At 44.9% G+C, this 26,166-nt stretch overlaps 1 protein-coding gene across 3 annotated transcripts in view; it reads right to left on the bottom strand.

Annotated features, from left to right (window-relative positions):
* ANO10 (anoctamin 10) overlaps positions 1 to 26,166 on the bottom strand; it is a 1,555,753-nt gene that overhangs the window by 1,457,394 nt on the left and 72,193 nt on the right. Inside the window, exon 1 of one of the 3 annotated variants that reach the window (XM_069648835.1) lies at positions 12,670 to 12,825. The exons of 1 other annotated variant lie outside the window; for it this stretch is intronic. The gene's annotated coding sequence lies outside the window, so the exon portion shown is untranslated. Of the gene's footprint in view, positions 1 to 12,345; positions 12,826 to 26,166 lie in introns of those variants that run through there. One more of the 3 variants, XM_069648837.1, reaches the window with a different exon arrangement.

Here is a 26,166-nt window from a genome sequence, read left to right as displayed (position 1 = left end):
GTGTTGGGTGCCCTCATGTCCACGTAGATGCAGATGCTTTTCCCGTTTTCCTTCTTAGGGACTGGGACGATAGGGGATACCCAGAGTGTGGTTCCAGTTGCATGCTATATGATGTCCTGATCCAGGAGAGCTTGTATTTCGTCCTCAACTTGTTTTGAATGTTCATGGGTATTCCTCTCTAATGTTGGGCTACAGGCTTGATGTCACGATTGATGTGCACTTTGACTTGTTTTCCTTTGAGGTGTCCAAGTCTTTTGAATAAGGCTGGGAAGAGTTTTTGCATCATGTCTTTTGGGCTTGTGTTGTATGCTGTCATTATCTGGTACATGATGTGTACAAGGCCCATGTGTATAGCAGACTTGAAACTGAGGATGCTGCCACCTGGTCCCTCTCCTTCTATTACGTATATTAATATTTTTGCTGTTTTTTCCTTGTACGCACAGGTGGCCTTGCTCCATATGGATAAATGTCAATATCAGCGGGTTGGAGCATTTTTTTGTATTTGAGTCCCTGGTATGTAGCTTAGTTGACTACATTTACAGTTGCCCCGGTGTCAGTCAGAAATTCTCGGGAGCTGCCGTTGAGTTGTAGTAATAATGTTGAGCAATATTCTGTTGCTGTCTTGTTGCCAAAAGAATGTACATAGCCTTGTTTGTGGTCGCCACTTGATGACGAAGAGCCTGATGTATTTCTGCGTCTTGTTGAGACCTCAATGTAGCGAACTTTGTGTCTCGTGGATCTCTTTTCTATGATGGCAGGGGAGCGTCTTCTTCTTAACTCATCTCTCCTGTCCCTTGTCTGCCTGGATCTGCGCAAGGATTCCCTCCTTCTGCTCGGAGATCGTTAATTCCGGCTTGTCGACGATGGTGGCTGCCTGGAGCAGGGGCTGTCCCGTCTTCGATTTGGGCCACTGTAATTTGTAGCTGTCTGGTAGTGTCTGATATTTTTGCAGATCGACTGGAAATGGTTCTCACCACCACATTTGTCGCGCGTCTGGCCAACTGCTGGGTATGGCCCTTTGTGAGGGAAATTGTAGCCGCACCTGTAGCATTTCTTTTGTTCTCTGTTGACATTTCGTTCGGATGCTCGGATCTGACATAATGGTGCAGTGGATGCCGTTTGCATGATCTTGATATTTCCTAATGATTCGGTTTGCATGGAGAGAGCCATGTCCATTCTGGCCAATTGTAATATTTCTTCAAGCGATCTAGTCCTTTGGAGCAGTTTTTACGAAGTTCTGCCAATTCGTACACATCAATTGTTTGTGACTTTAAAGCTTCTTCCTTCGAGTAATGTTCAAAGTCACAATATTTGACCCTTTTTCTTATGACAAAATTGTCAAGGGTTTCTCCTTTGTCTTGCGTGGTTGTGTGAAAAATGTGATGCTCATAATCCACATTGCGTAGTGGGGCGAAGTAGTTGTTGAGGGCGTCAATAATGCCTAGAAATGTCATAGTGGTGCTTTGTGGCATTTCGAGGACGATGTCGCAGACTACTGGTCCCAGTGAGTGTAGTAGTATTCTCCTGAGACGGCGTTCTTCCCTTGCCCCTGTTACATCAATGTAAATATGGAGTTCTTGTAGCCATTGGTTCCACCGTGGTGTAAGCTGCTGTTGTATGTGATGTCGAAATGTGGAACCACCTGTAACTGCAGCAATTCATTCCCCATTTCCGTTCTGTCACAAGGCGGGGACACATGGGGTGGAGGTGCTTGTGAGGAGGACCTGCCGACTGCCTCATCCTCTGACATGTTGCACTTTGTTGTGTACTATGTGCACTGGATCGCCGTGATGACAGGGGAACATTTGAGGTCTTGGAGGCACGTGGAGCATGTGCTGAAGCAGCTATGGCAGGGGGTTGCAGGCTTGTGAGAGCCCAGGCCTGGAAACACGTGGGAGCATGTGCTGGTGTTGCTGCAACAGGTAGGAGTATGCAGTTTCAGTATTGTACGTTCCTAGGTGGGGGCAAGCACATGGGCTGTCCCTCAGGCTCAAGGAATATGCTGCGCGGTAACGTAGTGAGGCAGATTTCTTTTCAAAATTGTAGGCAGGGTGGATATGTGCTCACTGTTGGCCCAGACGTGTGGGCTGGTAACTACAGGCCCAAGATTCGCTGCACACAAGCTGTGGGCCAATCCGACATGAGGTGCAATGTAGCACGCGTTTGTTCTTTTGTGAAAAGCCTTGTCGCCAGTGTTATGTTTCAAATAGCAATATAATAAAGCATGATAAGACAATCAAATAAAGACGCGGAGCTGTGAAATGATGCTTCTTACTTCTTTATTCCTCAGGCAGCAACTGCCAAACTTTTGGCGGTAACCCCGCCTTCCCATGTCAAGCCTAAACACTTGTCATGGACAGGGGACTGTGTCCTCCCTAGAGTAAGGGATAAAGAAAGGGGACACTACAAATACCACCAAATGTCACCTCTTTCTAACAAAGCAGAAATACTATGTGAAGATAAACGGACAAAAGAGGAGTGACAACAGAAGCTCCCAGGCAGCACTAGCAAAGATGCGCTCGTATCAAAGGGAACTAAGGGGTGCACCAAACTACACCAGATTAGTTTACCTCCAAATGAAGGTGGGTTAGGCAACTATCAGCAAACAGATAAAGCAGCAGTCTCTTTGGAAATGGCTGCAGTCAATTTTTAATGTCTACGGAGAACAAGCTGTATAACAATTCAATGGAACGAGTACTTCATCTAGCTTTGCCAATACTCCAGCCACCATCCTGATAAAAGTTAAGTAACATTCTCCTTGGTGCAGAAACTCCCATATAAGTAGTGCCAGTCTTTCACCATAGAGGAAGAAAAATAAAGCACGTCTAATTCAGTGCTGAGAGCAGAAGGGAGGATCAGGAGTCTGCAGGTACTGGGGATGTGCACGAAATAACATATGCCAAAGTAATACACGTAGAATGGAGGCTGCACTTATATGACGATACATACACCAGCGAGGGGTACTCACATACTCCATCAACTTCTACTCATACAGATTCGCACAGTCGTAGTCAACAACATCAAGGAAAACAAAGCAAGCAATCCCACAGAAAGGCCCTGATTTACAGCAACTTAAAGAAACCCAAACCTCACCCTATGTCGCCACACAAACCACTGGAATATTTTGTACTGGACACAATTCTAGCTGAAGTCAAAGGTATCAAGCCTTTTTGGAGGCGACCACCACCAAACTGGAAGCCATTGAAAGAAAACTAAATCAAATGGAACGTAAAGCCCAAGAAACTGAGAAGAGTCGAGAAATGGAAAGTCTCCCACCCACAATGGAAGTGGAAATCTGCAACATACAAAAATGGTGTGAAGACAGTGACTAACGCCCGCCTTTACGGGATTCCAGAAGGGGTCGAGAAAGACGACCCAAGAGGCTTTCTGAAATCACTGCTCCCCAAAATACTATACTTAGACCCCCAGAACCAAACTGAACATTCATCGAGCTCATCACCTAAGACACAAAGTTCAATCTATGTCTCTAATGCCTCCATCCCAAGACCTGGAGGTTTGATCATGTACTTTCTGGAATATAGCCAGAACGTGCAAGTTCTTGAGGCAGTTAAGAAAAAGAAGAGGGTAACTTGGAAGGTTCAGATGTGAGATTACCCATAATGATCGGACTATGACTTGTGATGATCCAAGGTCCTTAATGCGTTACCTGAACAACTTCACTACAAAATAAATGGAGATACAAACGAGATCAACAGACACTAACCAAGACTTTTCCAACTGCTGCTTTGTATTACTCTCAGTAACATGAGCAGGAGTCAAGCGGATCCACCATGCTCTGGTATGATCCTCGATACATTTTTCTAACCCCACCAGGTTTAGTTAATGTTAGTCATGAATAAACATGGTTAAATATGTTGATATTTACCGGTTACCTCACTTTTCCGATTTATCTTATCATAACAACTAATCTCTATGGCGCATGGGGATGGCTGAAAGGGATGTGTTTCTAACTACCTTCATACCAAAAACGTTACGCTAAAAATTGTCGTTCTTTCTCTGCACTCGGATGAGCTCCCTTTCTCCCACTCATTCACTTACGCCTGTGGTCACTCACCTTCAACCAATTCACACGCACTTACTCTAAACAACAACCGCTCTCACAAATACAGTCTTCTACACGCAACATTTAAACTAGACACACAAATCGTGACCTATTTTGCCTACAAATTAATATATGCTCATTACCCTTGCTTCCTATATTACATTCAATATTACGTTGATAAATGCAGAATGTGTTTAGCAACGAATTATTAATTCCAGGTAATGCCAGGCTACCTTGTTTAATGCTGACATATGTCTTTTAGTAATAAAAGATCACTTGCAGGATTAATGTTGTAAAAGGCACTGCTAATACAAAATTATTTTATTTATGTTCTCTAGTTGCTTGTGTCCTCTTCTCATAACCCTTGTTGGATGGGGTTGCCATTATGAGCTGTTCTGATCTGAGCTGCTCATCTCATCGCTCCATCTTCAGGCTTTTAATGCTCAGTGAACTTAATAGCCTACATATATCTATCAATGTGATCACTAGTTAATCTTTTTTATTCCCTTTATGTTTCCTTTCCTATTGTCTTTATTACTCCTTTCCCATCTCATGTGTCTGAAATCTTGACCCTTTTGGTAGGCAGAAACCATATTACCAATGTTCTACGAAACAGTATTATAATGGGCAGTTTTACCTACACATTGGCAGCCGTGTCTTTAGCAACATTTTCTATCATACCGAGGACTCTACCTTAGTACTCCACTAGTGTGATATATTTTGGGTAGCAAGCAGAATACACGATATACCAACTAAATCCTTGTGTCGAATACAGGGGATGCATGTTCTAGAGCAGCAACCTTTTTCAGGGGGGGGGGGCGGTATGTAGTCCAATCAGGGTTTGCCCAGCCAATTTTTGATAGCTCCCAATGTTGCGTAACATAATTTCATGGAATGTCACAAACCTTAATGACCCAATTTAAAGACAAAACTCCTATCACACGTTAAGAAACGAAAAGCAGACTTTGTTCTCCAAGAAACATGCCTAACTGAGGATGAAGCTATAAAACTAAAAAAGAGACCCATTGAACACTGTCTCTATGCTAAGGAAATGGGTAAGAGAAATTGAGTTATCACACTCATTAAAGCATACATTAAAGCGTCTATCACCCACACTGAATCTGATTCAGAAGCAAGATGGCTGCTCTGCTCATTACTTATTGAAGGCAAAAAATATCATGTAATGAACATATATGCGTCGACATGCAACTGGTCAACCTTCTGGAACTCGTTAAGTAAAAAGATGAAATCCCTAGCCAATAGTAATCTCATCATTGGAGGAGACTGGAATCTCCATTTAGACCCAATCCTTAATAGGAAATTCCAAGCAATGTTCTGGGACATTAAATGCTCACAAATCACTTCTAAAAATGATAAAAAAAACTCCACTGGATTCCAGAAGGATTAGATTACATATTCTAATCCAACACCCACCAATCATACACGAAAATCGATAATTTTCTAACTGGTTGTCACATTAGGAAGAAGATAAAAGATTCTAAAATAGGACCGATTGTACTCTCAGAACATGCCCCCGTGTGACGTTAAACACAGACAACCACAAAAAAGACGGTGACTTAATCCAGCTCTTTTTAAAGATACTGAATTTACAAAAGGGATAGCTGATTTCTGTCAAGAGTTCTCTCTATTAACCAAACTAAATTCACTAGCATGGAAACTACTTGGGACTCATTCAAAGCATTAGGTGAAATCATCAACAGAGTTGCATCCAATGAAAAGAAATACGATAAAGAATTACAGGACACCCTTACCAAAAATAAACAGCGAAAGAATTCCAGATAGATAATTCAGAACCCCACCTAAAGGAACTACTAAAAGTAAAATTAGAGCGCAATAAAAAAGAAAAACATAGCGGCCAATATAACATTGTTAAATATTAAATCAAAATACCACAGAGGCTCAAAAAAAGCCGGTAAACTTCCGGCGAGATATCTAAAAGGAAGAAAAGAAAAAACAAAAATGCACTCCCTTAAGAATAAGCTAGGGAAAACATGTACCAGAGATACAGATATAGTACAGGTATTTGCAGACTACTAGCGTACTTAACTTATTCGAAAGCTCCACAATTTGCAACGTCCAAGAAAACATAGCTACTTTTCTTGATAAAATCCCAACTGTGCAAAAACAAAGGGTGTTTCACCACCTAGTCCCCGGGAATCCTGTACTCGGCTGGCCAGGGAAAGGCCATTGCTTTTGGATCCTGACCCTGGGGGTGGGCCAAGGGAGGGAGGATCACATAGGTGGGAGAGAAGCACCCACTGGCGAGACATGGTATTCCCCTTTTTCCACAACCCATCTAACCCCTTGCCCTGTTTATTTTATGGAAACTACAACTCCCACAATCCCTCCCCAACTTGTCTTGACAAAAGTACTGCGCCAATGAAGATGAGGAATAAGGACAGAAGGATTACCTCCCCTGACTTGCATTGGCCCTGTCCCTGTAATGAGGCCAGGCTGAGTCACGCACGTAGTTCTAATAATGTACACCAGCCACTTATTAAGTCTCCCTGTGAAAATAAAAAGTGGCGCATGAGAAGGAACAGTTCTTTTGAGGCTGATGCGAACCAGGCTGTGGGAGTAGGCTGATCAGCAGGTGAGAGGATCGAGAGAAAGCCAGGCAAGATTTCCAAGCTTTCGGGAAGCTGTGAGTGTTCGAAAGGCAGAGCCGAGCAAGCAGAAGAAAGAAACCTTCAAGTGCCGGGAAACGGCCCTCAACCCTCCCGGGTGAATGTCAGAGTTGGGGAGGATCAGAGGAGGCGGTGGTAACGGCCTTGAGCTGCGAGGAAAAGTTGAAAGACATTCATTTGACACAACCGGTCAGTTATCGAGTAGAACAAAGGTCTGGTTGATGTTAAAGGGAAAGTGACTGTGATTTGAAAGTTAAAGGATGCGCGTGTGCCGATAAAACGCACATGACGAGACCAATTGTTAAAAGAAAAGGATACAGAGTAGCAGAGTGGTCTTGCAAGAGGAAGTGGCACATTTGAAAGTCTCTTTGAAATGTTATGAACTTTTGAAAGATATTACAGGCAAAGATCAAAGGAAAAAAAGTTAAATAAAAGTAAAACCAGGCCAAGAGGGCAAAGGTAAAATATAAAGCACTTTGGAAAAGGCCAAGAAAGCAAGTGAAAGAGAATAAGAACCACAAGTACAAAGAGGCATTGGTGCTGCAAGAGAAGATGTGAATTGTGAAATATACCAAGAGGGTAAAAGGTACAAATATTAGACTACAAGTACCAAGAAGCAAAGGTGGAAAAGAAATACCAAGAGGCATTGGTGTTGAATATGAACTTTGGAAAAGACAAAAGAGAGTAAGAACTACATGTGCCAAGAGGTATTGGTTTTACGCATAAACTTTTGAATAGGCCAAGAGGGCAGATCAAAGAGAATGAGAATTATGAGTACCAAGAAGTATTGGTGTCACAAGATGAGTGTGGATTATGAATTGAAGGAATATTGAAAGAGATGTCGAAGTGGTCATGCAAAGAGAGTTTGAAGTGGTCATGCAGAGGTATAGGTAAATTCCTTGTAGTTTCGAAGGTCTTCGACAGTAAAAGAGATCTAAGATAAAACACGGGGAAGGGGACCACCACAAAGATCAGGTCGAGCCCGGTAAAGGGACGCCTGTGCAGGACAGGAGAAATTGACAACATAACTGTGTATTGATGACAAGGCATGTGAAGTCTAAGGAAAGGATTGAACTACCACAAACTGAATGCTTAAAGAGTACACTGTTAACTGTACTCTAAGCCAAAGTGTGTAAGACTCGAACAACTGTGCCATCCATATATCCTTGGTTTATTAAGAGACTCTCTAGAGCCTGTGGGGTTGAACATTGGAGAGGGATTTGATGCTGAAGCCATTCTGACATTTCTTTTGTGACACACTATTTTCCTTTTTGTATTCCTTTAATACATTTGTTATCTAGAGAAGGAGGGCAAGGTTATGTGTTCTTAGTATATGCCTTCTTATTGGGACCAGATTGACTTCGACATATTTGTTATTGTGTAATGGTCGAGATTACTCCCATTTTAGAGTTAGGGCCAGTTAGGAATTCTACCATCCTAAGAAAATTCGTCCATTGTGTCTGTGTCTTCTGCTGGATACCATGCCTTCCTCACACAACAAAGAAACCAAATATAGAGCTGAATGGTCTAGACTCCCTGGTTACAGTGACAGAAATAAAGGAAGCAATCACATCTATTAAGAAAAGAAAATCACCAGGGCAGGATGGATTCCCAATCTAATTTGACTAAACTTTCATAAATACCTTAACTCCTAACCTACTAAACCTATTTCACCACAGCCGTTACATAACCCCTCCTACTGGGACATTAGGTGAAACCATCATTATTGTTTTACCGAAAAATAAAAAGATATCACCAATCCCAAACACTACAGACCTTTTTCAATTATTAATGTAGACTGTAAGATCTAAACCAAAATTGTTGCCACTAGACTGAAAAAAATGTCTTCCGTACCGGATACAAAAGGACCAAGTCGGATTTGTAAAAGGTAGACACGCCAATGCTAATACTATACTAGTAGCCGACATACTATCATTCCCTAACCCTGGCTTAGAACCCAGACTTTTAATGGCCCAAGACCCTGAAAAAGCACATAGAATGGAATTGTATGTTTAAAGCGCTAAGCTTGCATGGAGTCCGCAATCCCTTTATAGACTTGGTCAAATGCTTATTCCACACCCCTAGAGCTGCCACAACGGTTAATAACACAATTTCATCATTATTCCCCTTAAACAGAGGCACCAGACAAGGCTTCCCGCTTTCCCCACTTCTCTATATATTAGCACTTGAAACAATGCTGTAATCTATCAGAAGGGACGCACACATAACGGGCATACAAACCCAAAACATCCATCTTAAAATAGCTGCCTATGCTGATGAAATTATTATATTTCTCTCTAACCCCAATACCACAGTCAGAAGGGCATTGTTACATATAGAGAACTATGGGACTATTTCAGGATATAAAGAAATAAAGATAAAACAGAGCTCCTTCCACCCTCAGTAACATGCATAATGACTGACCTCAAAGATTTGGGCCTGTATTGGAGATCTGATCCTATCAAATATTTGGACTTGGAATTTACCGCAAACATTGACACAACCATTTCCAAAATACATAATGCCAGAATAGAGAATATAAATGCGAAACTTTAAACTTGGTCACCTTTATGTCTGTCGGGGGTTGACTAGACAAAATGAAAATGATGATCACACTGATAAAACTCTACCCCCTTGCAATTATGCCAATCCCCTCCAACAACAAGTTCTACAAAGAAGTGGACACTAGTCTCTCAAAATCTTTGTGGAAGGGCAAAGCAACAAAAATCTCCATAAATGAAATGCCACGCCGACAAAGATCAGGAAGCGGTTAAATTCCCAGATTTTGGGGCGTATCACCATGCCTTTATATTAACAGAAACGAGCAAAATAACTTACCACTCAGTAAATGAGAAATTGGATTCTCCAAGGTGGTTAGAACTAACTAGAAGAAGCCCTCTCGTACCCGTTTCCACTAGAATGCAAACTCAGTATGAGAAGTTCAACAGATCACAAAGAACACCCAACTCTAGCCTCGGCAGTGAAAACTCGTACATCATTCACTAAAACCTATGGGTTAATTCATACTGCTCTCCACCTCTCATTGCTATTGCACAACCCCAGAAAAGGGACTTTTTACATTCACCAAATTTGTGGCGTTGACTCGCCTCTCACCATTGCAGATCGCCAAGCTAAATATGCACTCCCATTTAGTGAGTTCAGTAACTATATGAAACTAACCAGAGCAATTATTAAATTTTAAACAAATGCCCACTCAGCGATCTTAAACAGTGCAGGTCCCATTATGATAGATAGCGATCTTAACAAGACCAGTGCATTGTACAAAAAAACACTCTCTCTCTAACAATTAAGCAACAATCAATTATGCAACCACTAAGAAATGGGAAGAATCCTTGGACATCAACTTAGATCCCACTCAATGGCAACAAATCTACAAAAGGTTAGGGAAAGCATCATGATAGGCTAGCAAATGCCTTACTCTTTATTTTGTGTTACATAGAGCTCTTTGGACACCAGAAAGATTGCTTAGTGCAAACATTGGTCCCAGCGCATACTGCTGGAGATGCTATGATAAACAAGAAGTAGGTATATTAGAACATATGCTATTCTCTTGCTCACGCTTGCACAAATTCTGGAGTGAGATAACAAAAAGCACCAAAGGTATTCCACTACTAAACACAAATATATCACTAAAAGAACTATGCCTCAACACATTTAGCAAAGATAACAAAGATAAAATTCTAATTACCAAACTGACAAAACTACTAGACATTCTACTAAGAGCAGCCATACAATGCATTAAATCCCAATAAAAAAAACTAGGATCTACCGTCCCACATAACATGGTGGAACTATATTTGCTTGACTCAGAGTAGAAAAAATTATATGCTTAGACTCATTTGCACTAACAAAATGTGCCTCTACTTGGAGTACTCTAGAGAACTTCCTAAATGCTAATCATCCTAACCTCATATCCAATAATCAATTCCCTGAAGTCCGCAGCCCCCCCCCCAATCAAAGCCTCTTGGTTGCAATGAAAGCACATCCCCTGACAGGTGCAATATGTACATTTAGGGCAACACTGACTACTGAGCACTTTTGGCTGGGCTACTCTACTCTTCCACCCAACCAGCACACTGGTGGAACAACAGTGCATGCCTACAATATCTTTTTATGATGCTCCTTAAGGAATATTCGTTACATCAACTCTCTTGTTCACCTCAAACATATAACACAAAACTGCCATTCATTTCTCTTGTTGCACAAAAACAACCACTGAGTAGAATTCCCTCCACAAGACGTACTATAGTCAGGCTCCACATGACTTACAGCAGGTTCCCCCCCCCCTCCCTCCCTCTCCAGGATTTCCTCTACACTTTCCATCCTATTCTCCACTTTTTTTCCTCTTACACTTCACTCTCCTTCTCAGTTCTCTCTGTATCTAGTAACAGTGCAGCTCATCGCTATCAACTAAGCCACTTTTTACAAGGTATCCATTGGGAGTCCACCTGTTTATAACCAAACTATCTAACTCCGATTACCGGATGAGATTAAATATTGCTTCATCTTCATAAATGCCAACATTCCGAAGCATCTGGTAGGGAGATTTCCCCAGGGAAATCGGGAGACGTGCATTTTCCCATAGGAATGCATTAAGGGTAGGTTATTTTAAGGGGGAAGACTGTGAAAAATAGCAACATTTTTCACGCCTAAATCGGGAGAGTTGGCATGTATTCAAGTCTTTTGCCTCAAGCAAATTGCTCACAATTGCAACGGTTTCGCCTTTCCCACTCACTCAGAATGGCAAGATTCTGGAGTCGCTGAGAGGGAGATGTCAACACAGAAATTAGGAGAATGTAATTCTCCCATAGGATTACATTGGGATTATAATTATTTTAGGCACGAGATATTAAACAAATAGCACTATATTTTATTGAACAATCGGGAGTGTTGGCATGTATGCTCACTGTCTTAAGTTAGTGTATATGTTCCTTCTCACAGCATTACTTACTGACGTTGTGGCTCCCCATGAGTACCAACTGTCTAGTTCAATTCCGATGTACTAGGTCCCATGTTTATATCAAGTGCTTCCCTTATTTCTTTCTCCCTCTGTGAGTGACTTGGTAATGGCTGTAATGTGTGTTGGTCTCTCTTATAAAACTACAATAACACTTTTAAAACTCCAAGGATCTGTTGGGCAACATGCCAAAGGAACCCTGGTCCCAAAATGCCACTGAGCTGCTTTTTTGTGTGTCACACATCCAAGAAATGTAAATGGACACTAATTGTCATAAAAAGATAATGCAATTTTAATACGTTTTTTTTGTTTTGACATACTATGTCTCTGTTATCTCTATGTATATTTGCTTTACTATTTTATTTTTATTTTGAGACCTGTCCACATTGTTTTAGAGGTGAGCTTGTTTTATCAGCTTATTTGGTTTGGAGTCAGCTTGTTTTGGGCCTTTTTTAAAGGGGCATCGAGCTTATTTTTTCCTTCTGACCAGGCAACACTGCACGCCTGTCAAGTCAAAGGAGGCACTTTGCATTATGGGACTTGTAATTTCATGTTATATGCATGCCCAAAACAACACACTCATGCAAAGTGCTATTGGGTAAAAGCCAGAACTTTGTTGTGCAGCACACAGCAACCATGTGAACAGCATTTCCTACCCTTGGCAGCCTTTCTTATGTGGCTCTGGAAAAGAACCGGCTCAGCCACGCTGGCTTCCTAGAGTGTTTACATTGACAGAAACAGGCCAGCTGGCAGCACAGCATTCTGCGGTTCCGTGAGACAGGAAGTGGAGTGGGGGGAATTTGTCTTCAGCACCTCCCAAAAGACATGTTTAATTATACAAAGTAAACCAGCTTTCCCCGCTCTAAAAGGGCGGCTGTTTTTAACTGTAAATGTATTTCTCATAAAATGAACCATGCCACGGGCACACGTGTGTAAGGGGCCCCAGGTCCCGGAGGAGAGTTATGGAGTCCATTACTCACCGCCGGAGCCGGGCCTGAGAGGAGGGCTGCTTGATGCAGTGGGAGGGAGAGGCAGACCCGGTAAGTGAGCAGCCGCTGCCGTTTGCAACTGCATCCGGAGTGAATCAATGCTAACGTCAGTTTTTGCTATCTGCCAGAAAAGCCCATGTCTGCTTACTGAGCATGCGTGTGTCTCTGCGCATTCTCAGTAGGTAGATGTCAGAAAATCCCATGCCTGCTTACTGGGCATGCGTGTGTCTCTGCGCATGCTCAGTAAGTAGATGTCAGAAATCCCATGCCTGCTTACTGGGCATGCGTGTGTCGCTCAGTACGTAATTAGCAGGATGGGATATTATGACAGCGTGGATCTATCCTTTCTTGCTTTTAAAGACATAAATCTGGTTTGCGTGAACGGATTGAAACTTGTTAGGCTTCCCGGTGTTGTATGGTATCCTCCCTCCCTCATGCTGGCATGGGAAAGCAGGATACCATACAACACCTGGGAAGCGCTGCCTTGCATTCTCAGTGGTGCTTTAGAATGCAGTGTTTGGCAAGGCGCAGCAGGTTTTGTGGGTTTATAAATAGCAAATGCGGCTGTACCCTGTGTCGCACATTTGTGTGTATGAATATGATTGCGAGTTACTTATACGAGCCTTGCTCTGGATGGGTAGCACGCTTCTATGTAGCAATTAGAGACAATGCAGAATGTATTCCAAAGGAAAATTTAAAGTGGCGCAGGGATTTTCAGGAGATGGCAGCCAGCACGGAGCTTAAGCACTAAAAATACCCACTGAAGAGCGAACCCTTCTTTTACAGCAAGTGGCTGAGTTGTAGGGTTCCGGGTTAGAAGGCAATGAGGGTTATACCACTTCTGTATATCCCATCTGAAGGAAAAAAGAAGCTTATACTACAAGCCATGCAAAGCGCACATTTTACTACCTGTTAAGACGGATTTCTGAACTCTGTCCTGGTGGCGCAGAAGTTCAGAAGGCCAACCTAATTACTTGGAACAGGGTAACCTCTGGACAAGCCAGACCAATCAAGGTAGCGATCGCGGCGGTCAAGACTAGGTCTCAAGAGGGGTGAGGGTGACTGAAAGCCCGCAATGAGCACACAAAGCAAGAGCGCTTACATACTACTCCAAACAGTTGTTATATCAAAAATAGATACACATTTATTTTAAGGCCTTTAAAACAATGACCGTAGCGAGAAAATCACAATATCACAATATTAAACCAACACATACCATATCAACACAATATATATACAAATACACAGTCGCAAGCGTTTAAAGCACGAAATATGTAGTCCACCTGCCAGGGAAGGAAAACAGGCAGTGCGATAATGCTTTCGACTCAGTTCGCCTTCATAGGCACCTAACTAGATGGAAGTCCGAGCCCTGCGAAGAGTGGAGCCTTGTGCTCAAAGTACCTGCCACGCCGGTGCCGACGGGCACAAGGGGAAGCTCTTCGGAGGAAGTCAGGCGGTTCACGTTAGTGCACAGCAGAAGAAGAACAGGTTCCGCAACTCAAGCGCAGCCTCCACAGCGGGCAGAAGCAGAGCGCGAGCGCGGCAAAAGGGTGCTGTTTTTACACAGCAGGGAAAAGCAATGGGATACTGCAGGAGGGCGACCAGATCCTAGATATACTACTCACCAGTCCCCGAAGCAAGCAGACCCAGGCTTCTCCACGATAGTTTCAGCAGCTGGCAGGTTCAGAAGAGCAGGGAACGCTTTGTAGTCGTGTAGAGCAAAAAGACGTCCCAATCGACGAAACCGGCACAGTTTTGTTGCCGCACAGGACAACGGAGCGGCCGTGTGTATTCGAGCCAAATGAACCCTCCTCCCTTCAGACCTGGGGACGCCAAGCGTACGAAGCGTGGGAGAGGGACAAGGACTCGCAATACAACACAACCTGGCGGCGGTTGCAGAGCCAAACTCCTTGGTAAGCTGGTCAGTCAACTGGATGGCCCAGAGACGCTTCCGAAGGCTTACTTGGTAGGAGATGGTTGAAGATGCCGGGAATAGCTGTTCCTGCTATTCCAAAGGTCGAAGCACCAGTACAGGCCTTCTGGTTCGATCAAAGGAGGACAGGGGCTCTCCGGACGACAGCAGTGCAAAGGAGGATTCCTTCAGCGGGTCACCAGCGATTCCTCGGTCCAGCCTCGTAGTTGCAGGATACTTGGCTCCTGTATTCCTTCGTTCGTGAGAACTCAGGAGATCGACATGGTAGTGGTGTTTCCAGCCCCCTCTTATCCACGGTTCCCTTCGCGCCAAAACGGAGGGGAGCCAATGGGAGATCCGCTCATCAAAACACATACCATACGTGGACCAATCACGGACCACGGTGGTCCCAGGCATTCACACCACCCTAGACTCTCTGGCACCCAGGATGTGTATTGGGACCAGACATCCCAGCCCACACCCTGGAGGCACACAAACGACATGTAGAAGCCCGCGAAAGCAACCACGTTTCGCGGGAAAGTACATGCCCAATAAGGAAGGCCCCGGGTCGCCGGACCTGGGGGAGGTGAAGGGAGCAAGACGGACAGTGGACAGGACAAAGGAGCCTCGCGGCCTGGCCATTTTGGGAGCCAGGCCACCATTTTGGGTTCAGTGCAAAAACGTGCTCAGAACGCCAAAAGGAGCTCAAAATAAACAATACGATCGCTGCCACCATTCCAGTCCCTGAATGACTTGCACCGATCAAATACATTCCTAAAAGAGTATCTAGGGCCTGTAGAAGGCTAGAGACCCAAGAGAGCTGTAACTTAGTTTACAGTGCCCTCTTGTGTCGTGTTGCACTAAAGCTGCGACACGATAAAAGAAACTACGGGAAACCACGTTCCCCGGTACTGACTGTCTTAAGGGCATGTCAGTTTCCCCGTAAGAAAGGAGCGAAAGCCCAGAGAAGTGCGGCAGAAGGCTGTACTTCTCTGGCAAAGTCAAGAACAAGGTTAAAAACAATAGCAAAAAGTTTAGGGGTTGCCACATGGAAGGAAAATTCCCTACAATTACGAAATCTTTCCTAACACTCGCCCCTCCCAGACTATGGACAGGGGGAACTAATCCACCCCTGGATGAGTCTCTTGTTCAGGTCGGTTAAACATTCTGGACAACCCATCAGCATTGCTATGTTGGACACCTGGTCTATGCTCAATAGTGAAGTCGAAGCCTTGAAGACTTATGGACCACCTAAGCAACTTTGGATTCTCCCCCTTCATGTTCATTAGCCACTTTAACGGCTTATGGTCAGTCTGCACAGTGAAGTGGGTCCCATAGAGGTAGGGCCTCAGCTTCCTTAGGGCCCACACAACAGAGAAGCATTCTTTCTCTACCGTGGACCACCTGAGCTCTCTGTCCTTAAGCTGGCGACTAATAAAACCGATAGGGTGTTCCTTACCCTTCTCATCTACTTGTGATAGTACAGCTCCTATCCCAGTGTCAGAGGCATCCGTCTGCACGATAAAAGGTCTTTGATAATCAGGGGCCCTTAGGACAGGGGCCTGGCACAAGGAGTCTTTGAAGCCATTGAAGGCCTTCTCACACTCGTCGGTCCAAGTTACCTTCTTGGGTTTCTTCGGAGTTGTGAGGGCAGTCAGAGGAGCAGCTATGGTACCATAGTCTGCCACAAAATTGCGATAATACCCCGTGAGTCCTAGAAAGGCTCTCACTTGGGTTTGCGTAGTGGGGGTAGGCCAGTCTTGTACTGCTTGTACTTTACTGGGTAGAGGCTGTATCCTCCCTCCACCTACTTCATGTCCAAGGTAAACCACTGAGCCTTGTCCAATCTGGCACTTACTAGCCTTTATGGTCAAGTGGGCTTTCTGAAGAGCCTGGAGCACAATCCCGAGGTGTTTCACATGGTCTTCCCAGGTGGCACTGAAAACTGCTATATCGTCCAGATATGCAAGACAGAATTCGTCCAACCCATTCAACACATGATTCACAAGCCTCTGGAAAGTGGCAGGTGCATTCTTCAACCCGAACGGCATTACCCGGAATTGGTAAAGGCCGTCTGGTGTAGAAAATGCCGTCTTCTCCCTGGCATGTTCTGCTAACGCTATTTGCCAATAGCCAGCAGTAAGGTCAAACGTGCTGAGGTACTTGGAGGCACCCAAAGTATCCACCAGCTCATCTGTTCGAGGCAAGGGGTGGGCATCTGTCTTGGTGACAGCATTCAGAGCCCTGTAATCCACGCAGAACCTCAATTCAGAAGTGCCTGCCTTTGGAACCAGAACCACAGGACTGGACCAAGGACTACTAGAGGGTTCAATCACCCCAAGGTCTAACATTTTGTTGACCTCGGTCTTAATATAAGACCGTACTTTATCCGACATCCTGTATCCCCTACTTTTGGTAGGTACACTGTCTCCTGTGTCAATGTTATGTTTGCACCAAGGTGTCAAACCAGGGGACTGTGAAAACAGGGGGGAAAACTGCCTAAGCAAACTTTTCACCTCAGCCTGCTGATCAGAAGTCAGGTGAGGGGCCACTCGGACACCCTCAACGGAGCTATCTGAAGGACCGCTGTGGAACAGGTCGGGGAGAGGTTCTGACTCCTCTTCCTCAACGTCTGACGCCAGTAGCAGTGCTGCGATTTCGACTCTTGGGACGAAAGCCTTCAGCCTATTTACGTGGAACACTTTTGGAGCCTGTCCAGGCCTTCCAAGGTCCACTAAATAGTTCACCTCACCCAGGGGCTCCACCACTGTGTAAGGGCCTGACCATTTGTCCTGTAAAGCGCGAGGCCTTATTGGATTCATGATCAGGACTTGCTGACCAGGTGTAAAGTTGATGAGGGAAGCTTTCTGGTCGTACCAATGTTTCACCAGCGCTTGCCCTGCCTTCAACTTATCACTAGCCAAGCCCATCAGAAGTACCATCCGTTTTCTGAGCCCTAGCACATAGTCAACTACATTGGTAGTAACAGGGGGAGTGGGCATCTCCCATCCCTCCTTGACAATGGCTAAGGGTCCCCGTACGGGATGACCGAACAGAAGTCCGAAGGGGCTGAAGCCAACACCCTCCTGTGGTACCTCTCGGTAGGCAAACAGCAAGCATGGTAAAAGAAGATCCCATTTTCTTCTCTGGGGCTCCTCCAGAGCCCCAATCATGCTCTTTAACGTTCTGTTGAAACGTTCCACCAGACCATTGGTCTGGGGGTGGTATGCAGAAGAGACTTGTAGGTGACCCCACATTCTTTCCACATAGCCTGCATATACTTCGACATAAAGTTGCTGCCACGATCTGACACAACTTCTTTAGGGAAGCCAACCCTAGTAAATATGCCGAGTAAAGCTTTTGCAACTGACTTGGCAGTTACAGTTTTCAATGGGATGGCCTCAGGATACCTGGTTGCATGGTCGACCAGCACCAGGATAAACCTATTGCCCGAGGATGTTTGCGGGTCAAGGGGACCGACGATGTCGATCCCTACCCTTTCAAATGGTACCCCCACAACTGGGAGCGGTACCAACGGAGCTTGGATTGTCGCGCCAACCTTACCAGACAACTGGCAGGAGGCGCAACTCCTGCAGTGACTTTCTACTTGCACCCCCATCTTGGGCCAGTAGAAGTGCATGGATAACCTTTGCTTGGTCCTCTTCATACCAAGGTGACCAGCAAGGGGAACTTCATGCGCCAACTGCAGGAGGAAGGGTCTAACAGCAAGGGGAACCACCAACCTCCTATGGTCTCCTTCTGTAGACTCTGTGGGCTCACTATACAGGAGTCCACCTTCCCAATAAATCCTATGCTTCCCAGGAGGTTCACCCTCAAGCTGGGAGCAGGCCTGTCTCCTTAGGCCTTCCAGAGATGGGCACTCACGTTGGCCTTTACTGAATTCGTCCCTATCAGGACCTCCTTCAACTAACAAGTCTTTTAGTTCCGGATGGTCGTTGGGGTCGAATACTTCAGGCATCGCCACCTCCTCGTCAGGCTCGGGCGATTGACCAACTTCCTCCACCGCAGTGGTAGGCGAGCTCGGGGGAATATTCTCTTTCCCCCGTCTTGACTTGTAGACTCCTTTCGCCTTGGGTTTCCCCTTCGGCTGGGGCGGCGTATTGGACTTGGCCAATGCTGCCCGTGCTTGAGACCGTGTGTAGGGTCATTCGGCAGTGTCTCCTACGAGCCCTAAAGCTCTGAGATCATTACCTAATAAGACCTTTCCCGGGACGTTTCTCTGAATGCTCACTGGAATCCTGACTGCTGTACCATTTAAAGTTAGATTAACAGGGATCACGGGAAACATACGGAGGGGGCAGTCAGCCAACTTAGTGGGCATCAGAGTAGCTCTGGCAACTTCCTCTGAGTCTACCAAGGTAGAATCCACTACAGTTCGACTGCACCCACTATCCCTAAGAGCTGGAGTATCCACTCCATTGATCAGCACACTGTCTTTAAAGTAGTGCTTGGTATTATCCGGAATCCTAGCATAAGCCTCTGCGACTTTAGGCTCCCAGGAACCCAGGGACACTAAAACTACCTCGGCCTCTATTCCGCTGGGAAATGAGTCCGAGGAGAAGGATGCTCCTGTAATCTCTTCTTCCTCGTAGGAGGAGAAGGCCAGATTAGCGGAGTGGACCCCCAAAGGTCTAACCTTACAACGGGGATCCCCCTTCACATGGTCAGTTGCTCCACAAGAAAAACAAGCCCCAGAGGGTCTGTTTACGTAGGGAGGCTTATTGTAACCAGAGTTCTGTTTCGGAGGCGCACCTCCACTACCCTGTGAGTTCTCTTGTGTCTTACCCTTGTTTTTCTTTTTGTGGCCCTTTTGGGAAGAAGATTTAGCAGATTCCCCACCCTCCACATCTTTGGACTTTTTCCCCTCCTCCTGCTTACCAGGATGAGTTTTGTCCTTATGGGACACTCGATGTGACACCCATAAGTCTGCTGCAATGGCGAGCTTCTTAGGATCTATCTCCTTCGAATCGGCCAAATGCTGCTTAAGCTCCGGGGAAGAAGAAGCAAAAATGTGTTCCAGCATGACAAGATTTATCATGCCGTCGAAGGTAGAAACCTTATAGCCTTCGACCCAGCCAGTTAAGTTTTTCAAAGATTCGGCGACATAAGATACCCAAGTACCACCTTCCTTTTTCTTATACTCTCGAAAACGCTTTAAATATTGGGCCGGAGTCTTCCCAAACTTTAAAATGAGAGTCTGCTTTAACATTGCGAAATCAGCCCGCTCAGCCTTCGACATTTCCATAATGGCACTACAGCCAGAATGGGGCAGTCTACTGAGCAACCACGCAATCTTATCAGCATTGTCAACTTCCTGGACCTCGCATGCATACTCAAACGCATTCAGCCAGTCCATAATGTCATTCCTCTCTTCATACACACTGAGCAGATCTTTTGGAAACCGTGGATGAGAGGAGGCCCCAGACCCATGTCCAGGACCCTTGGATCCATTTGCAACCTGAAGCTTGGCCAGTTCCAACTGGTGATCCCTGTCTTTTTGTTTTTCTGCCTGTTCGATTTTTAGTTTGGCTATGCTGAATTCAAGCTCCTGCTGCCTAAACCGCAGCTCTTGCTTCTTGAATTCAAGCATAGCCTCCCCATCAGCACTGGCAGAGGAAACATTAGACAGCTCGTCCTCCCTGTCCTCGTGGTCGCGGTGGAACAGTGCGGCGGCAGAACCGTCGGTTCTACCAGTGAGAGCAGCCCCACCACCTTCCGCACTGTCCTCAGAAGTAATAGCGTCAAGCTGCGCTTCTTGCCACGCCACGATTCTTTGGATCATTTCCAATTTCGTGCCTTGAGAGGAAACACCTCTCTCCGCACACATCTTTTTCAATGTTTCTGACTTGGAAGCATTTAAAGTTAACAACGTACTTGTTTCCATACTGTTTGATAGGACTATGGCCTTTTTAAAGTTATACTATAACAATTCACTACGTGTACTGTTTGGAATAACCTGAAATGCCTTAGTTCGAGCGCAACACTGGATACCTTCAGTCGTATCCCACCGCTGCCACCAATTTGTTAAGACGGATTTCTGAACTCTGTCCTGGTGGCGCAGAAGTTCAGAAGGCCAACCTAATTACTTGGAACAGGGTAACCTCTGGACAAGCCAGACCAATCAAGGTAGCGATCGCGGCGGTCAAGACTAGGTCTCAAGAGGGGTGAGGGTGACTGAAAGCCCGCAATGAGCACACAAAGCAAGAGCGCTTACATACTACTCCAAACAGTTGTTATATCAAAAATAGATACACATTTATTTTAAGGCCTTTAAAACAATGACCGTAGCGAGAAAATCACAATATCACAATATTAAACCAACACATACCATATCAACACAATATATATACAAATACACAGTCGCAAGCGTTTAAAGCACGAAATATGTAGTCCACCTGCCAGGGAAGGAAAACAGGCAGTGCGATAATGCTTTCGACTCAGTTCGCCTTCATAGGCACCTAACTAGATGGAAGTCCGAGCCCTGCGAAGAGTGGAGCCTTGTGCTCAAAGTACCTGCCACGCCGGTGCCGACGGGCACAAGGGGAAGCTCTTCGGAGGAAGTCAGGCGGTTCACGTTAGTGCACAGCAGAAGAAGAACAGGTTCCGCAACTCAAGCGCAGCCTCCACAGCGGGCAGAAGCAGAGCGCGAGCGCGGCAAAAGGGTGCTGTTTTTACACAGCAGGGAAAAGCAATGGGATACTGCAGGAGGGCGACCAGATCCTAGATATACTACTCACCGGTCCCCGAAGCAAGCAGACCCAGGCTTCTCCACGATAGTTTCAGCAGCTGGCAGGTTCAGAAGAGCAGGGAACGCTTTGTAGTCGTGTAGAGCAAAAAGACGTCCCAATCGACGAAACCGGCACAGTTTTGTTGCCGCACAGGACAACGGAGCGGCCGTGTGTATTCGAGCCAAATGAACCCTCCTCCCTTCAGACCTGGGGACGCCAAGCGTACGAAGCGTGGGAGAGGGACAAGGACTCGCAATACAACACAACCTGGCGGCGGTTGCAGAGCCAAACTCCTTGGTAAGCTGGTCAGTCAACTGGATGGCCCAGAGACGCTTCCGAAGGCTTACTTGGCAGGAGATGGTTGAAGATGCCGGGAATAGCTGTTCCTGCTATTCCAAAGGTCGAAGCACCAGTACAGGCCTTCTGGTTCGATCAAAGGAGGACAGGGGCTCTCCGGACGACAGCAGTGCAAAGGAGGATTCCTTCAGCGGGTCACCAGCGATTCCTCGGTCCAGCCTCGTAGTTGCAGGATACTTGGCTCCTGTATTCCTTCGTTCGTGAGAACTCAGGAGATCGACATGGTAGTGGTGTTTCCAGCCCCCTCTTATCCACGGTTCCCTTCGCGCCAAAACGGAGGGGAGCCAATGGGAGATCCGCTCATCAAAACACATACCATACGTGGACCAATCACGGACCACGGTGGTCCCAGGCATTCACACCACCCTAGACTCTCTGGCACCCAGGATGTGTATTGGGACCAGACATCCCAGCCCACACCCTGGAGGCACACAAACGACATGTAGAAGCCCGCGAAAGCAACCACGTTTCGCGGGAAAGTACATGCCCAAATAAGGAAGGCCCCGGGTCGCCGGACCTGGGGGAGGTGAAGGGAGCAAGACGGACAGTGGACAGGACAAAGGAGCCTCGCGGCCTGGCCATTTTGGGAGCCAGGCCACCATTTTGGGTTCAGTGCAAAAACGTGCTCAGAACGCCAAAAGGAGCTCAAAATAAACAATACGATCGCTGCCACCATTCCAGTCCCTGAATGACTTGCACCGATCAAATACATTCCTAAAAGAGTATCTAGGGCCTGTAGAAGGCTAGAGACCCAAGAGAGCTGTAACTTAGCTTACAGTGCCCTCTTGTGTCGTGTTGCACTAAAGCTGCGACACGATAAAAGAAACTACGGGAAACCACGTTCCCCGGTACTGACTGTCTTAAGGGCATGTCAGTTTCCCCGTAAGAAAGGAGCGAAAGCCCAGAGAAGTGCGGCAGAAGGCTGTACTTCTCTGGCAAAGTCAAGAACAAGGTTAAAAACAATAGCAAAAAGTTTAGGGGTTGCCACATGGAAGGAAAATTCCCTACAATTACGAAATCTTTCCTAACACTACCCCCAAAACGAAAATAGAGAAACAAATGTGTTGCTGGGTGATAAGAAGGCTGCCTGGAACATGGAGGCAGTTGCTGTACCCCAAATTAATTTAAAAGTGTCGAAAAGGCACTGATGCCGCCCCTGATTGGATGCGGACTCTGCATCCAAGCTATGTGACCTTCAGGCGATATTAAGGGGGTCCGTTTATAGAAGACAGCTGTATGAGGTACTAGCAGAGGAGTACCCATCATTGCAAGAGTGGGGAGAGCTACGTTAAAAGTACTGCTACTCCCCCTCCAACCCATATGCAGAGCGCTCAATTTCTTATGGTCTCATTTGCTCCCCTAAACCTCCCACCCATGCCCCAATCTACTTTTTTGGTAACATTAGTGGCAGATGGCATTTTAACACATAACAAAAACAAAACTGCAGGACCATTGCAGATGCAGACATGTCATATATTACCCCTCTGTCCAGGTGCTCTGGGGCAAAATACATGCAACCCTCCTAATTTGCAAAGGGATTGCACCAACAGAAGTGACTTCACAGAAAAGGACATTATATATGGAGCAATTCTTGGCGCTTTGAAACACTATTCAGTAGTATAAAACGCCTAACAAATGCTCAATAAATAAAGAAAATAGTCATTAGGCTTTTTTAAAAAAAAATAGAATGATATATTAACATAAGCTATGAAGTGATTCAGAATCACTTAGAGAGCTGCAGATAACAGTGTGATTAAATGATTTGCCCAGGATCACACACTTTGGTTAAATGGTGAAACCGGGATGTGGACAATTTAAGCAACTGAGCACATCTTCACGGATTTAGTTGATGTAGATATTTATTAAGGTTTTGCTTTGCATTTCATGTGCTTAAATAATACTTTATAGCAATGCCTTGGAAGCAAACCACATTACATAATAACCTTAGCCTTTCGTAGTAAACTACCTATATATACATTGTCATAGAAATATGTTGAGAAATAAGGAAATATGTTGAGAAATAAGAGTATGGCTTTAGTTTTATTCTCCCCATCCTGCATGCAAAGTCACAATAGCATTGTGCAGATTAATGTGAGCCTAACAAATCCCCCTTGGGTTTTCAAGCCATAGTCATTATTTTCATAAAGCATGCAACATTTTTTTTTTTATTTGTTTATAATCTCTACAGATTTTTTAACAAAACACTGAAGTAGCAGAAGCACGTCGACAGTCCAACAGTCCGGCGTGCTTGGAAGTCGAAAGGTAACGCAGATTCGTTCGAATATGCAAGTGGAACAATGGATTGGGTCTGCAAAGGGAGGATCACGTTGAAGATGTGTTGCATGATGTTTATTGTGGCTAAATGCCATGTCTTTTTATCACCACCTAGCAGTTTGTTCCAGCAAATTTCCTCGTCTTGAATAGTAAAATTTGAGAAAATGTCTTTCAGGTAAGTAAGACGAATGTCTTGCGTCGCAGGACAGTTCAGTAGGAGGTGGCGATTGGTTTCCTTTACAGTGGGAGATTTACAGATTCGGCAGCAGTTGGATGAAGATAATTGTCTGATAGCTAAAACTTTGTTAGTTTCTAGAAGGTTCAGACGGGTTTTTAAGAAGTAGTTTTGCGCTGACCTATTCGGAAAAAGTTTAAAGTAAGGTTGAACTGAATCCAGTTTCTTAAAAAAGGGAGGGAGGTGGATGGTGAGTTTATATTTGGCTGCGGTCTCATTGGTGTTGATCCAATCCAGCTCTCTGATCTTTTTGGTGACTCTAACTGGGTTAGTTATAAGCTCTTCTGTATCGCATGCTACTGAGTTTAAGATGGTCAGATTCTTAGTTTCCCATCTTGACAGCATTTGGCAGGTTCCAAGCCAAATTTCCTCACTTATCAGGTGGTAAGCATAAGGGGATTCTTTCTGTATACATTTTCGGTATAACAAAACGCTGTTACAGTCTATAGTTGTTTTTAAAGATGAGAGGGTAAGTTCACATCTGATTAATGTAATCAGTGTTGATTTTGGGAGGCCAAAGATTGATCTCCAAAAAATTGCTTCAAGTTTTGGCCACAGTTCTGGAGGGAGATTCGGCATAGCGTCCGCACCATAGGTCAAAGATGGTATGACCTTCTTTTTGTAGAAGTCTCGCACAGGAATGATTGAAAATCTGCCAAATTTGGTGTCAATCGCTTTTCCTTGGGTTGCCAATTTAGTAGTTTTTGCATACAGGGCCAATTGCATCGCTTTTTCTCTGGGCGTGCTGTGTAATATAACGCCAAGGTACTTAAAGTTAGTAACTCTCTCGATTGTGGTCGTGGCCAATTTGAGGAGAATGTTATCTTTCTTTTTCACAGACTTTTCAATGACCATCATTTTTGTTTTCGATTCGTTGATTTCCAAGTTGTTTACCGTCATATATTGTTGCAGATTAGTGAGTTGGCGTTGTATGCACCCTTCTCACTTCGGATCACTCCCTCCCGTTCCCATTTAAAAAGGGACAAAAGTTATAGTTGTAGCAAGAGGGGGAATATTTCATTTCAGTATGAAGATGCGTTACGGTCGGTGTGCCGATGGTTAGAATTACAGGCTCGGGGAGCCTTTCATGTCGGGAGAGCAGCAGTTTGCTAAGTAGTGAATTTTTCCAGACCACAATTTGGTGCGCAGCATGGTAGCATTGTCATAACACCTATTATTAGATAATGTTTCTAAATACACATGTGCTTGCCGGATGTTGCCATTCTTCTCCATTAGATTATGAGCTTGCAGACATTGGAGGTCAGAAGGCTTTCTGCCCCAGCCACTTTTAGAATAAAAGTCTGTTGCAACGGCATCACGGGTGCATCCTGATCTTACATTTGAACGTTATTCTTTTATTTTTATTTTTTTATTTGATTTAATTGTACAAACAATTTTTACAAAAAATCAACCTCGTCGCCCTCACATGTTCCTTTACCATTAACATTTCTCGTTTTCCTCGTGTAATCTTTACCTATTTTTGAAAGTTCACCTTTGGGAGAAACTGTGTCACTGCTATTATATCAGCTATTTTCTCTCCTCCGATTAATCGATTCCACCAATCTTCCTTGTTGTAGAAACGTAGATCTTTAAACAGGTGACTCATATGTGTGTTCCTTTCACCTGTTAATCCCTTACAAGATAGAAGCATGTCTCTAAGTGTTTCAGTCTGATCTTGGAGGTAACAGAAACAGCAATTTTTACTTTGCGAGATTCCTCTTATCGCCCTGATTTCGTTAGTTATTAAGAGGTTTAACCGCACACTAATGAAGACATTCCTCAATATTCTGTTGGGGATTTTTTCCATGTAGTGTCTCGTAAATTCTTTTAGGTGACACTGGAACATGGGATGACAGTTTATAGCCTGTTGCCTTTTCCAATGTCTGGATCCAATCCCATCTTTCATGTTTAGTTTTCACTTTGATTGGGTAGTTTATCAGTTCTTCCTCCGTTGAAGATAT

The sequence above is a fragment of the Ambystoma mexicanum genome, chromosome 2q (assembly GCF_040938575.1).
Source record: "Ambystoma mexicanum isolate Mex_15411 chromosome 2q, UKY_AmexF1_1, whole genome shotgun sequence".
In the NCBI taxonomy this organism is placed as follows: domain Eukaryota; kingdom Metazoa; phylum Chordata; class Amphibia; order Caudata; family Ambystomatidae; genus Ambystoma; species Ambystoma mexicanum.
The sequence above is the reverse complement of the archived record's forward strand: the minus strand, read 5'-3'. Positions and strand labels throughout refer to the sequence as shown.